This window comes from Callospermophilus lateralis, unplaced genomic scaffold (genome assembly GCF_048772815.1).
Source record: "Callospermophilus lateralis isolate mCalLat2 unplaced genomic scaffold, mCalLat2.hap1 Scaffold_112, whole genome shotgun sequence".
Lineage (NCBI taxonomy): Eukaryota > Metazoa > Chordata > Mammalia > Rodentia > Sciuridae > Callospermophilus > Callospermophilus lateralis.
Genome location: NW_027511460.1, coordinates 4,263,150 through 4,275,274, shown reverse-complemented (window position 1 = coordinate 4,275,274; position 12,125 = coordinate 4,263,150). Strand labels below are relative to the sequence as shown.

General features: G+C 44.9%; 1 long non-coding RNA gene and 1 pseudogene across 1 annotated transcript; both read left to right on the top strand.

Annotated features, from left to right (window-relative positions):
• Positions 1 to 1,411: 1,411 nt before the first annotated feature.
• Positions 1,412 to 7,822, top strand: LOC143387510 (uncharacterized). Its single transcript, XR_013089855.1, has 3 exons — positions 1,412 to 1,529; positions 2,368 to 2,470; positions 7,753 to 7,822. It is a non-coding gene; the product is annotated as an uncharacterized LOC143387510 (long non-coding RNA).
• On the top strand, positions 3,447 to 4,851 carry LOC143387528 (ubiquitin carboxyl-terminal hydrolase 21 pseudogene; annotated as a pseudogene).
• Positions 7,823 to 12,125: the final 4,303 nt, after the last annotated feature.

Genomic DNA, 12,125 nt, shown 5'->3' with positions numbered 1-12,125 from the left:
GAGGATTCATCCTGCTGCACAGCACTCAGAATCACACCACTCTCAACCTTCCAGATCCTTAAGAAATTCATGATGGATGGACACCACAGCACCATGGCAGCAGCTGCTTCAGGCAATAATGTCATGGCTACCCCATGCCAATCCCTCAACACAAGCCAGGTAGAAACACCTCAGCAGAGCTGTCCTTCGCAGGACCCTGTGGTCAGGAAGAAGGATAGATCATTGTCTTTTGCTGCCACCATACCCAGACACAGAGACTTCCCTGCAGTGGACAGCAGCTTCCTTCCACAATGTCAACCCTAGCTAGGTCAGGGGAGTGGGAGGAAGGACAGGGTACTCACAGTTTGCTGGCCTTCAGCACCCAGGCCCCAGGATGACTTTAATCCACCTGTGGTTACTGACATTTGAGATGCAGGCCTTCCATGCCACCCCAGCTATTTCTAGGAGAAGTTTCTGCTCACTGAAGGAAACAGGCCCTCCTGGTTAACCACAGAGCAGTGTGTCACAGGCTTCATTGTGGCTCAAATCATAGCATTTCATTCACTTATAAATCAAACCAAAGACTCAAAAGAAAATCTACCTCAGCCCAGATTGCAGCCAAATCTAGAAGTACTCATACAACAACATGAGAAATTAAGGGTAATTTCTGAGACACTTACCTCTCTATGGTTAAGTCTGAATTTCTCTTTGAGGTCTTTCCTTCCACTGCCACTGGTTTTCCCTGTGTGCATTCCAGGTCTGTGCGCTCCTCATCTTCTTGATGCAGGAACAGTATCAGGTCCTCCCATTGGCACTCCGCCTGAGAACCTGCGAACCTGCACAGCCTTCTTTCTTCAAACCTGCTGCTTAGGAGAGTTGGGCAGGACAGAGCTTCATCTCCCCTTCATATGAGGCCTGAGATTAGGACACATATTTAGCATCCTCAGAGGCAGAGATGACTCATCTGGTTTGGAGCTCTGTGCTCATGCCCCTGGCCTGGAACTAAGGCAGAGGTTTTTGAAAACAAGCTCCTGCCCCACCCCCCCACCCCCGCCCCAGAATTCACCTCCAGCAGGGAAGATAAAACACACATAATATAAACCTGTGCCCATGTTTTTAGTATGGCTTGTGGGGGCTGCACAGGCCTCAAACTGATGTTGCCCACTGTGCTGGTCAAGCTGGTTAAGCAGGATTGTAGAGTAAAAGGGGGAAGTGAATGAGAGAAGGCAGAAATCAAGAGGTCTCTGTAGATTTCAACTGGGGCAATTCCTGTATTTAGGAGGGACTTCCAAACTCTCAGTGCTGCGGCAGAATGTGTCAGAGGTGAATCATGTGCTAGAGGATCAGAGCCTGTGTCCTCTGGAGGACTAATAAGACCCAGAGTGACTGAAGGGCATGGAGATGGTCCATGCAGAACCAGCTGGGGCCACGTTGGTCTGGTTTCCTCTGTCACAGATACCTTCCCTAAGGCCTGCAAGCACTTTCTACGGGGCATGGAGAGAGCAAGACCCTCTGCTGAGTCCAGGAGCCTTGGAGCTAGCATTCACTAGGTGAGTGGGTTTTGAATGTCTCTGCAGACTGTTTGGACAGGTGTAAGTCCACACCCCAAGAGCTGTAAGTACATCCCCACTGCTGGGAGCTCCCTCAAAGGATCCTGTCTGGGCTCATACCTCAAGTCAGAGCCCTGGTCAGTGCACAGTCCCTAGTCTGTAAGGACTGAGGCACTGGCACCTTGACTCATCTGATGGTCAGAGCAGGAAAGCCTGGGTGGTGCTACTCCCTGCAACAGCCTCATTCACAGAGTTTCAACTAGAATAGGAATGGTGCAGCAGAGGATGAGTCAGGTAGAAGGCTCATATGTGTACCAAGGTGACAACAAGCCAATTGGTGGACTGAGTACTGTGAAATGCCTGCTTGTATGGCCAGGGCTGAGAAGGCAGCTGAGCTGTTCACCTCCACTGCAGCTTGTGACCTGTGCTGAAAGCTTCTGGGCATGCACCATGGCCCAGAGCCCACCTTTCAGGGACAGGACTGCCCACATGATAATTCCCCTGATCAGCTCTGGGAGGCTGGCAGGGCGTTGTGAGGCCAGAGGCACATATATCCCATGCAGTCTGCAGCCAGGGCTGTCCATGCCCAATGGACCTCAGGGCTGGGTGGACCCAGCCACTAGGATCATTTTACAGGAGACTTATCCCAGATACTGGATCCAGGAAAGCTGAAAGAGACTTAGACAATTCCCCTATTCCCATTCCCACTTGTCTTCCTGCCTGGTCTCCACATGCTCCACAACACAGTGGTGGCTATATTGACTTGAATACAGATTTTAACCTCCTCCTTGTTTCTTCTGGTCAGTAAAGGCTGTTTCTTACACTGTCTTCTCTTCAGCCAGCAGGAGTGGATGTGGGTCATCTGAATCATGCTGCATCTGAAGATAACTACCGGCCCAGGAGCACAGAACCGTTCACACTGCAGGCCATGCAGAGAACAGGTGGGAATTCCCATAATGTCCGTAATCCCAGGAACCCAGAGAGCCCTCATTTTGGCTCTTATAGCTGCTCATATGAAGCGCTTCCATCACACAAAGGTCTTGTAAGCTATAGTGAGATCCCACCACCCTATGTTGAGTATATTCTCAAGCTAGGCTGGCAAGGTAAGTCCAGTCTTTCCCTGTCCCATATCTGGAAAATACGCAGGCTCTGTTGCTTTATTAGGTACCATATGGATCCTGGACTTGGGGTTTGGACATTGGGTAAATCACTGAACCTCAGTCGTGTTTCTTATCTGTGAAATAGGGAACATGCCTGCCCCTAGATTTGTGGAAGGAGAACCCCAGTACAGGAACTGGGTCACTGCAGTCAGATATGGCCACTGCATGAGCCAGGAGGAAGGGATCCAAGCCCCAGGTCTGCAATTCCTTGTTCTGTAGGCCAAGGACTACTGACATGGGTCCAGGGGAGGAACAGGAGCAAGAGCACCAGCAGAAAGAGCCATGAGTCTGGCCAGCAGCCACTTAGTCCCAGTGTGTGAAGCTAAGCTGCAGGGCCTGTGGAGCCACCTTCCTCCAGAGTTGGTTAGCCAGCCTGCCCAGGAGGGTGGGGAGTGGTATCAGTGACCAGTCCACTTCAGATGCAGCCTCTTGATTAGTTTTATAAAATTATAAGCCTGGGAAGGAAAAAAAAAAACCTGTGGTTAAACCATGTGTCTCATTTTGGATCTGGACATGTGGGTACCATAAAAAGTAAGAAAAACATATTTGGTGAGAGACAGTGAAGTGGTTTGGACCAAAAAAGATGGCAGTGGTCCTTGCAGAAGGAGTTATCTGGGCAACATCTCTTGCCATAGCTGTTGTCTGGCTGGCAGGGGTTTGTGTGAAGTAAGGCAGGGGTGAACCTGAGCTAGAGCCTGGCCCTGTTTGGCCTTCACACCACCTCATGGTGGGACAGGTCCAGCCTGTGGTTTCCACAATGCCCCTGGATTCTAAGCACTGCATGAGCAGGACCTTAAAACCCCTGTCAATGTTCAATCCCACATGAGATCTAAGCTACAATTTGTACCGTGGGCCTGCAGAAAGGAGCACGGGAACTCAGCCCCTAAACCAAACTCTATGTTATGTCAATTTCCTCACCTGCCAGGTCCCACTGATGAATGGCTCAAGTAACTGGAACTTGGATCAGGACAGACCTTGGGGCCTCATCCCCTTCAGGCAGATCATAGGGTTCCCCTGCCTAGCTCACCACCCCCAACTGTGTTTCTGCCCATCCCATTCTGGACCAACTTAGCCCATTCCACATCTGCTCATCATGCACTACTTCTGGGCTCTGGTCATGTTGGCCTCCAAAATCTAGGAAATACATGCTTCTTGAATGCTGTGCTACAGTGCTTGAGCAGCACTCGGCCTCTTGGAGACTTCTGTCTATGAAGAGACTTCCGTAAAGAGGTGCCCGAAATGGGCCAGGACCAAGAACTTACTGAAGCCTTTGCAGATGTGATTGGTGCCCTCTGGCACCCTAACTCCTGTGAAGCTGTGGATCCTACTGAATTCCAAGCTGTCTTCCAGAAATACATTCCCTTCTTCTCTGGAAACAACCAGCAGGATGCCCAAGAGTTCCTGAGACTCCTCATGGAAAGACTACACCTTGAACTCAACAGACAAGGTTGCCGGCTCCACCAATCTTGGCCAATGATCCAGCTCCTTCTCCACCTCTCAGAGGAGAGACTCTGCTCAAAGAACCAGAGTTAAGTGATGATGATTGAGGCAACCTAATGTGGAAGCATTACCCGGAACGAGAGGATAGCAAGATTGTGGACCTGTTTGTGGGCCAGTTGAAAAGTTGTTGCATGTGCCAGGCCTGTGGGTATCGCTCCATGACCTTTGAGGGTTTTTTTGATCTGTCCCTGCCCATCCCCAAGGAAGGGTTTTCTGGGGAGAAGGTCTCTCTGTGGAATTGTTTCAACCTTTTCACCAAGGAAGAAGAGATAGAGTTGGAGAATGCCCTATTGTGTGACCGATGTTGCCAGAAAAAACAAAGTACCAAAAAGTTGACAATACAAAGATTCCCCTCAATCCTCATTCTCCATCTGAACCAATTCTCCACCTCCCAAGGCACCATCACGAAAATTTCAGTAGATGTAGACTTCCCACTGCAGCAAATGAGCCTAGGGGACTTTACCAGTGACAAAACTGTGAGCCCTGTTTATGAGCTTTATGCCCTTTGCAACCACTCAGGCAGTGTCCACTCTGGCCACTACACAGCCCTGTGCCAAAGCCAGACTGGTTGGCATGTCTATGATGACTCTTGTGTCTCCCCTATAAGTGAAAATCAAGTGGCATCCAGTGAAGGCTATGTGGTATTCTACCAACTAATGTAGGGGCCCTCCCAGTACTTAGGACAGCCCCTGTAAGCCCTGCCATCTGTGAAACCCTTAAAACACCCTTAAGTCCAAGGGTCCCCATTGACCTGAGCTATCTCTTTTTCTGTATTTTTATTTGGGGAGCAAGGTGGAGTGGATATAGTTCCCATTTTTAATTTTTTTTTACTAAAAGTACCTTTCCATCTGGAGGCTCCCTTTTCACTCAGCCCTGTGTACAGAGCTTTCCAGACTTCTGCCCATGTACAGCCCCTATAAACTCTGAAACTTAACTTTTTGTGAATAAATTAAGAAAAAAACATATTTGGGAACCCAAAGAACAATGTGAGGCCATGCCTTCTTTTCCCCATGTGAGGCTGGAGTGGCCATGAAGGCCTCCATGAATATATTGTGTGTATGCCTTTGTATGCTGTTGCTATTACTGGTCACTGATTTCCTGCTCATGTTCTAGCAAATCCAACTGACCTGGATTTGTGTGACAGCATCCCAAGCCAGCCATTCTCCCAGTCACCCAGGGTAATGAGAGCATCCATGTTTGGAGGGTTGGTGGGGAGTGACATGGTGGGGCTGTGGCTTACCTGAAGGTCAGGAAGGCTGGACATGAACCACAGCTGCTGTTGGCTGAAACACCTCCTGAGGCTGGGTAACCTGGTCTGTGAAAGGGACAGTTATGTCCCAGATCAGATCTTGATCTGGGATGGATGTTGTCCTTCCACAACAGCTGCACTAAGGTCTTCATTTCTTCTCAGGACCTTTGCCCCCCCTCCACACACACACACAGAGGATCACTAGTCTGCACCCAAGAGACAGCAAGGGAATGCTCATCCTTGCTGTGAGCCCCGTAGGGCCCAGTCCCGGTGGTTCTGCTCACTGGCCTTAGCCCAGGCTACCCATCCACTTTGGGGTAGAGTCTGGCTGCAAGTCCTTCCTGAGCACAGAGCACCATCATAAGCTGTGGAGATCTTTATTCTAGGATGCAAATGATTACTCAGAAAGGTATTTATCCTTTTCAGTGTTCTTAGAGAAAGGCTGGCTGGGGATTCTGTCACACAAATCCAGGTCAAAGAGAATGGGGTAATGCTAACATTAATGAGATTTATTTCTTACCCTGAGTGGAAGAACTTTGTGCACTCTATTTAAGGTACAATAAATCATAACTTTTTCCTCCATAATAGGTGAATCAGGGTACAATTACTAAACCTGTGTGAGTGCTGGACACTTTGATCTCTCATCATTCTGATTTTTTTCCCAAATTATTTATACATATCTACTGATCAAATTCAAAATTGAGGGAGACCCCCAACATGGTTCCAGTATGTCTCTATGCATAAGTTCCCACACTTCTTAACCTATGTGCTGCAAATTCTAGTCATTTTATTCCTCTGCAATCTAAGCCCCAGATCCTCAATCCGAGAGTCAACCTGGTCCCTCAATGTTCATTGTACAAATTGATGGCCTGGGAACTTTGAATGAACTGAGTAGATCATAAGGCTTCCTTCTTTTCTGTACCATGTCTTAGGAATTAATCTTTTGTTTCCTGCTACCCATTGACTTGAAAATTATTGTTTCCTCTATCTCTCCATACTCCCATTTTATGTGACAAGATAAATCTAGTTTGTTACCCTATATTGGACATAATTTGAAGATAGGGTTAGTTTTTAACTGTCTTCATTGAAGATGGATTCAAGATTGTCAATTTTATAGACATCTTTTATAAGGAAACAATATAAAAGATTATCATATTTAACACATATGACTGATGACTGAGATTATGTACAAATTATTTGACATAGACATGCTTCCATCTCTCTTGGGTAAAACTTCATGTGTTGTACAAGAACGTAAATACTTCAGAGTAACATAAACTATGTATTTTTCATTTTTGCATCCCACACATGATTTTCCAAAGCACATTGATCATATTCGGTGCCAAAGACTGTGTCAATTCCTCAAGTTTCTTTTCATACATGTCATGCATTATAAAATTCTTCCAAACACTTTGAATAAAAAATCAATAACAATATATTCAAACATTTAAAATTAGCTGTCTTTTTTCATAGATATTTTAAAATTAACAGTTTGAAATTTTACCAAAAGTGAGGTGCTATGTAACTCAGTGAGATGCTGTCTGAAAAGAAAATATAAAATAGGACTGGGGATGTGGCTCAGTGATTGAGTGCCCTTGAGTTCAAACCCTTTGTATCCCCCCAAAATGTAAAATGCTGTTTTCATATAAGTGGACTCTCCTAGTTCCAAAGCTTCTAAAATATTCAGGAGAGAATTTGTTATCTAAATACTAAGTGATTTTCTATAATAAACACAAGGAATGTTGTGTTTTTCCATCCTCAGATGATTTGTAAATCAGAATAGAACATTGACATTTTTAAGGAACACAATGATCCTTTACTGAACTACCTGCTCTTGTCTCCACACTGTCCTCCAGTTATAGAATACATGATTTCTATAATTTATTCTGAACTTTATTTGAAACTGCTAAGAACTATAAGTGCTTTATGTGATTAGCCACAAACTGTGAAATGTTTTTAATTTTAAAAGAGCAAGGATCATCCCTTAATAGAAGTTATAATGAATAATGATTTAAACTATAAGGAAAATTTGCTTGTTGTCAGCCATCCTAGAATTCCCCTCCTCTCCCTAACTTTTTTAACTTTGAAATAGTCATGTTAAAGAGAACTTTCAGTTTTTTAAATTGTTAGGGTTTTATGTAAATATCAATAACTATTCTAAGCCTGAAAATTTTCATGACCAAACAAGAAATACATTAAAAGTAGAAAAGTCTGAATAAGGTTCATTACTGCATTAATTTAGAAAGTATGTGGAAGACAGGAAAAATGTTGGTATTAAATAATTAAAACTAAATATTGCTTTTCTTTCCTACAGAGGGACACAGTCTTGTGCCACCCTCTTCTCACAGCTGATTCCTTTGTTGGGTTTTCCAAGGGCCTGTGCATCTTTTCAGCTGGCAGGATTCTGCGAAGGGACCTCTCCATTGCAGGACTCAGGTCCTGCAGTACTCAGGTCCTCTAGTGCCCCTAGCCAGGTGAGTCTCCCAGGACCCTGGAGACTGCTGGTATCCAGGTGGGAAAGGAACGGGGTCAGGGGAGGCAACCCTCCAAATCCTATACCCTCCTCAGTGTGCTTCCACTCCTGGTCTAGCATGCCTGTCTGGAGCTGGAATGGAGGGCCAAGTGAGGGGATGGGGCCTCCTTCAGAGGGGGCAGGGGGCGGAAGGGGCGAGGTGAGCAGGAGTTGAAGGGCGGGGACCTTGGAGGGGGCGGTGTCTCTGGGCGGGGCAGAAGCTTGTCTGCAGGAAGCAGTGCTTGTGCTGAGGCCTGTGCTGGCGGACCCACCCACTAACAGACACGTGGAGAGAGACCTTAGGACCCGGTCAGGCTCTGGCTGAGTGGCAGGAGTCCCTGTGGAAGGGACAGCAAGGAGGTTTCTGGAGCCAGACCCAGGGAGGTGGGTAGGCTAGCAGCGGGCTCGAGGTGCATCCAGGCTGAGCCACTTCTCCTGGTTGGAGAGCTGCGCTTTCCATGGAGTACCTGGTAGAACATAAAAACTGTGTAACTGTAGGTTTGGCTGCAGCTGAGGCTTGATGAAGTCTGTTGCATCTTTTCCTAGAGGCTGGTCTTCTGCATACCCATGGACATTTACATTTCTTTTTGTTTTAATTAGCTATACATGACAATAGAATGCATTTATGCACTTTGATATATCCCATGGATATTTTTGCAACAAGACTGGCATTAAATTGGGCATAGATCACATTCAGCCAAAAAAGGTCCTGGATTGCTGTTTATAATTCCATGTGGAAATAGTCTAGGAGATTTAGTGTGGCTCCATGTCTTCCATGTACACATTATTCTTCTGTGGCTCTTGTACACCAATGGTATTGTGAAATTAACCTTCATTTGCAATTTATTTATTATTTAGATACTGAAAGCCTTGCTAAAAGAATTATTTTGTAATTAACAGAGAATCCCAACCAATCACAGCAGAGAGGTTTTGTACTGACCAAATGAGGCAAACACCATTTGCAACCTGCAAAATGACTTTGTAACAAGTTGAGCTCTTCCTGCAGTTTGCATCTCTTTTATGTCTGGAAGTGCTGACTGATTCTGTGCCCCCTTTGTACTATTCTGCTCTTTTTTTTTAAAGACTGTTTGAATAAACTTTTTTATCTTGTGGAAGATTTACCATTTACCAGTGAAATTAGGATCTAATCTAAAAGTTTATTAATTTAAATATAATTGTATCTTTGATGTTTGAAATGAATTTGCATGCTTAAGAAATCTATTAATATTTGAAATAAAGCAAGAAGGGAAAAGTAGATCTGAAATAGTTAAGCTACAGAAAATAATGTTGAAACTTAGTCTTTAGCTTTCAAGACCCTATTTCTGACTTTGCCAAGTTTTATTCCTAATGTCATGCTGGTCACATTCACATTGCATGATTTATCATTTTACATGTTTTTGTGCTTGGGATTGGACCCAGGGCTGTATGCATGCTAAGTAAAGTAACAATGAGCTATACTTCAGCTCCTAATATTAATTTTTAAAAGATTCTGTTCATTTCAGCTATTATTGTTTTATACATCAGTGGTAGTTTCCAGTATCTTATGTTGTCCACAGTGGTTAGCAAGATGATAATATCACTGGGCTCTGAGCCATTGTTGCTGTTGTAAACAAATTGAAAAACAAAAATGAGAATTCATTCTAATTCAAAGCCTACAGGGCTATGGGGTGGAGCCAAAGTCTTAATTAACAACCTTATGACTCCCTGTAGGGAGGGGGTCAATTCCTGGGACAGGAAAACCCTGGAGGCAGGGCAGGTTTTTGGTAAGATGGAGGGCTCTCTGGCAGGCAGCAGAGCACCTCACACATGCCTTGGTCTGCTGCCTGCGTTCAGTAGGGTCGTGGTACCTCATCTGCCCCCATTCCAGCTGCCTCCACCACTTCCCGTGGCCCTTGTCTATCCCCATGTGCTTTTGTTCTGCCTGGACACCAGACACTCCAGAGGCAGGTGCTCTCACTTCATGGGGCTCACCAGGGCAGAAGGGGAACTGCCTCCCTGGGGCGAGAGAGCAGAAAACATTCTGGCATCTCTTCCAATGTTTTTTTTTTTTTCTACATGGTTCCCTGTCTTCTACCAGAACTCAGTACCACATGGGCTCAGCCTCTTCCCCACAGACCAGTGGGCTCCACTCATGCCCTCTGGATGTGTGAGTATCTGGGCTCCACTTTGTGCTTTGAAAATTGTCTCTTTAGTCTTTTGAAGGCCTTCTAAAAGATCAGGGGTGGAAAAAATGCCTTGTGGCTAGTTCCAGGGAGGCTGGATAAATGCTAGCTGGGAATATTTTTGCTCCAGCCTCACAAAGATGCCTCTTACTGACACATTGTATTAAAAGGGTTTGCCAGTAGAATTGCTTGCACTTCCCATCTCTAGAAGATTGGCAAGACCAAGCAGACATTTGTACTAGAGCAAAGAAGTCTTCTCTGAAACATCTATCTATGCAAGCTCTAAGGTCAAGGAGAAGATAGTTCAGGCCAATAAGAGGCCTTACAATGTCAGGTGACAATTGTGGTTCTTTGTCTTTCTTCTTTGCAGAAACAAATCCTTCCTCAGCCTTTCACCCTTCTGGACATCAATGAGCAATGGGAACAGTAAGTCTGGTTGGGCTAAAGGGTTTTAATAGGGATACCTCAGAGCAATCTTCATGGAATAAACTAGATTACTAGTCTGGTGTGAAACATTTCCCTGGAGACTCTTGTTTCCTCCAGGAAGCCATGTCACAGCACATGTGTGGATGTCTGGTAGTGAGGGGGGACATTAAAGTCTTCAATCATTGAAGAACAAAAATGTCTCACAAGCTTGTTAAAGAACAACTGAGAACTGTAAACACTTTTCAAAAGCAGTGAGAATACTTAATACAAAATTTCATCTACACTGTGCTCTCATCACTGATTTAACTCTCATCTTCTAGAAATGTCATGCCATCCAGTTGGTATAGGCATTTCTTCTTGTCCTACAGAACCACAGAGGTCAGCCAGAAGCTGAAGTCAGAGAAGGCTGCAGCCCTGCAAGCTGAGAAAATCTAAGGGTTTTACATCACCATTGGTTCAGAGAGCTTGGAGAGGAAGAGAAGACTGTCAAAGCCAGTAAGAGCCCTGCTTGTGGGTTGTTGCTAGGGGACTTAGGCCACCCAGTTTGGTCCCCATCCTTGGTGCCAGTGGGGATCCAGCTGGTTCTAAAAAGTGCCTGCATGAACCAGCACCTGTCAGAGACAGTTCACTGCTGCTGTTCCTTAATGGTACTGATCACTCATGGTTATGTTCAAGACAAAATGAGAACTATAAAAGCACTTTAATAAAGGATTGAAAATGCAGAATAAAAAATTATATTCTGCACCATTGGGAAGGCCAGTGGGATAGTGAATTTTTTGGGTGGAAAACCCTCCTAGGTTCTTCACTAGTGGGAGTCCTGGAAAGACCAAACCTTTTAATGGGAGAGATTTAAAAGCCATAACAGATCTGATGAGCCTTTTAGCTGTGGCAAATAACTAGGGATGCAGGGGTAAACCCCCAAAACCAGGTGGGTCCATGTAGCATATTGTCTGCCCTTCAGAAGTATCCAGAAGCTGCATTTTTACAAATCTTGGTTGGGTGGAAAGAAGACCACATTTTCAGAAGTGCTGTTGGAAACACTATAGAACGCTTCTATCAGACCTGTCTTCTGTATGGACCTGGGGGCTTTCTCAGGAGTACTGATCTCCACCCTCATTATGGAATGTGCACACTGGTTTTCCCTTCTCCTGTTTTCTCTTCTCCTGACGTAAAGTCTCCCTGAGCTTTCACAGCAGTAGCCATGACTCTCCAGAGCAATGGTTATGTCTCCTGGGCATGGTGTTACCATTTTTTTTTTGCTTACATAAAATACAGTTTCCTAATTTTTTTCACCTTCTTGGATTCTTTAATACAATTTTTGATTTCAAAAGAAAGGCAGGATTCATTATAAAGTATACATTATATGAATCAGAAGTATATGAGGCAGCAGGATGAGAAGTTCAAGGCTAGCTCTTTAACATAGTGGGACCATGTTTCAAAATTTTAAAAAGGGCTCAGTTTTAGAGCACTTGTGTGGCAACCTTCATAACAGGGGAGGAGGAGTTTAGTTGAATTTAGAAAGTTGGGAAATTGCTTTGAAAAGAAAAAGAAAAAAATTCACCCATACTATCTCCATCTATAATTAAG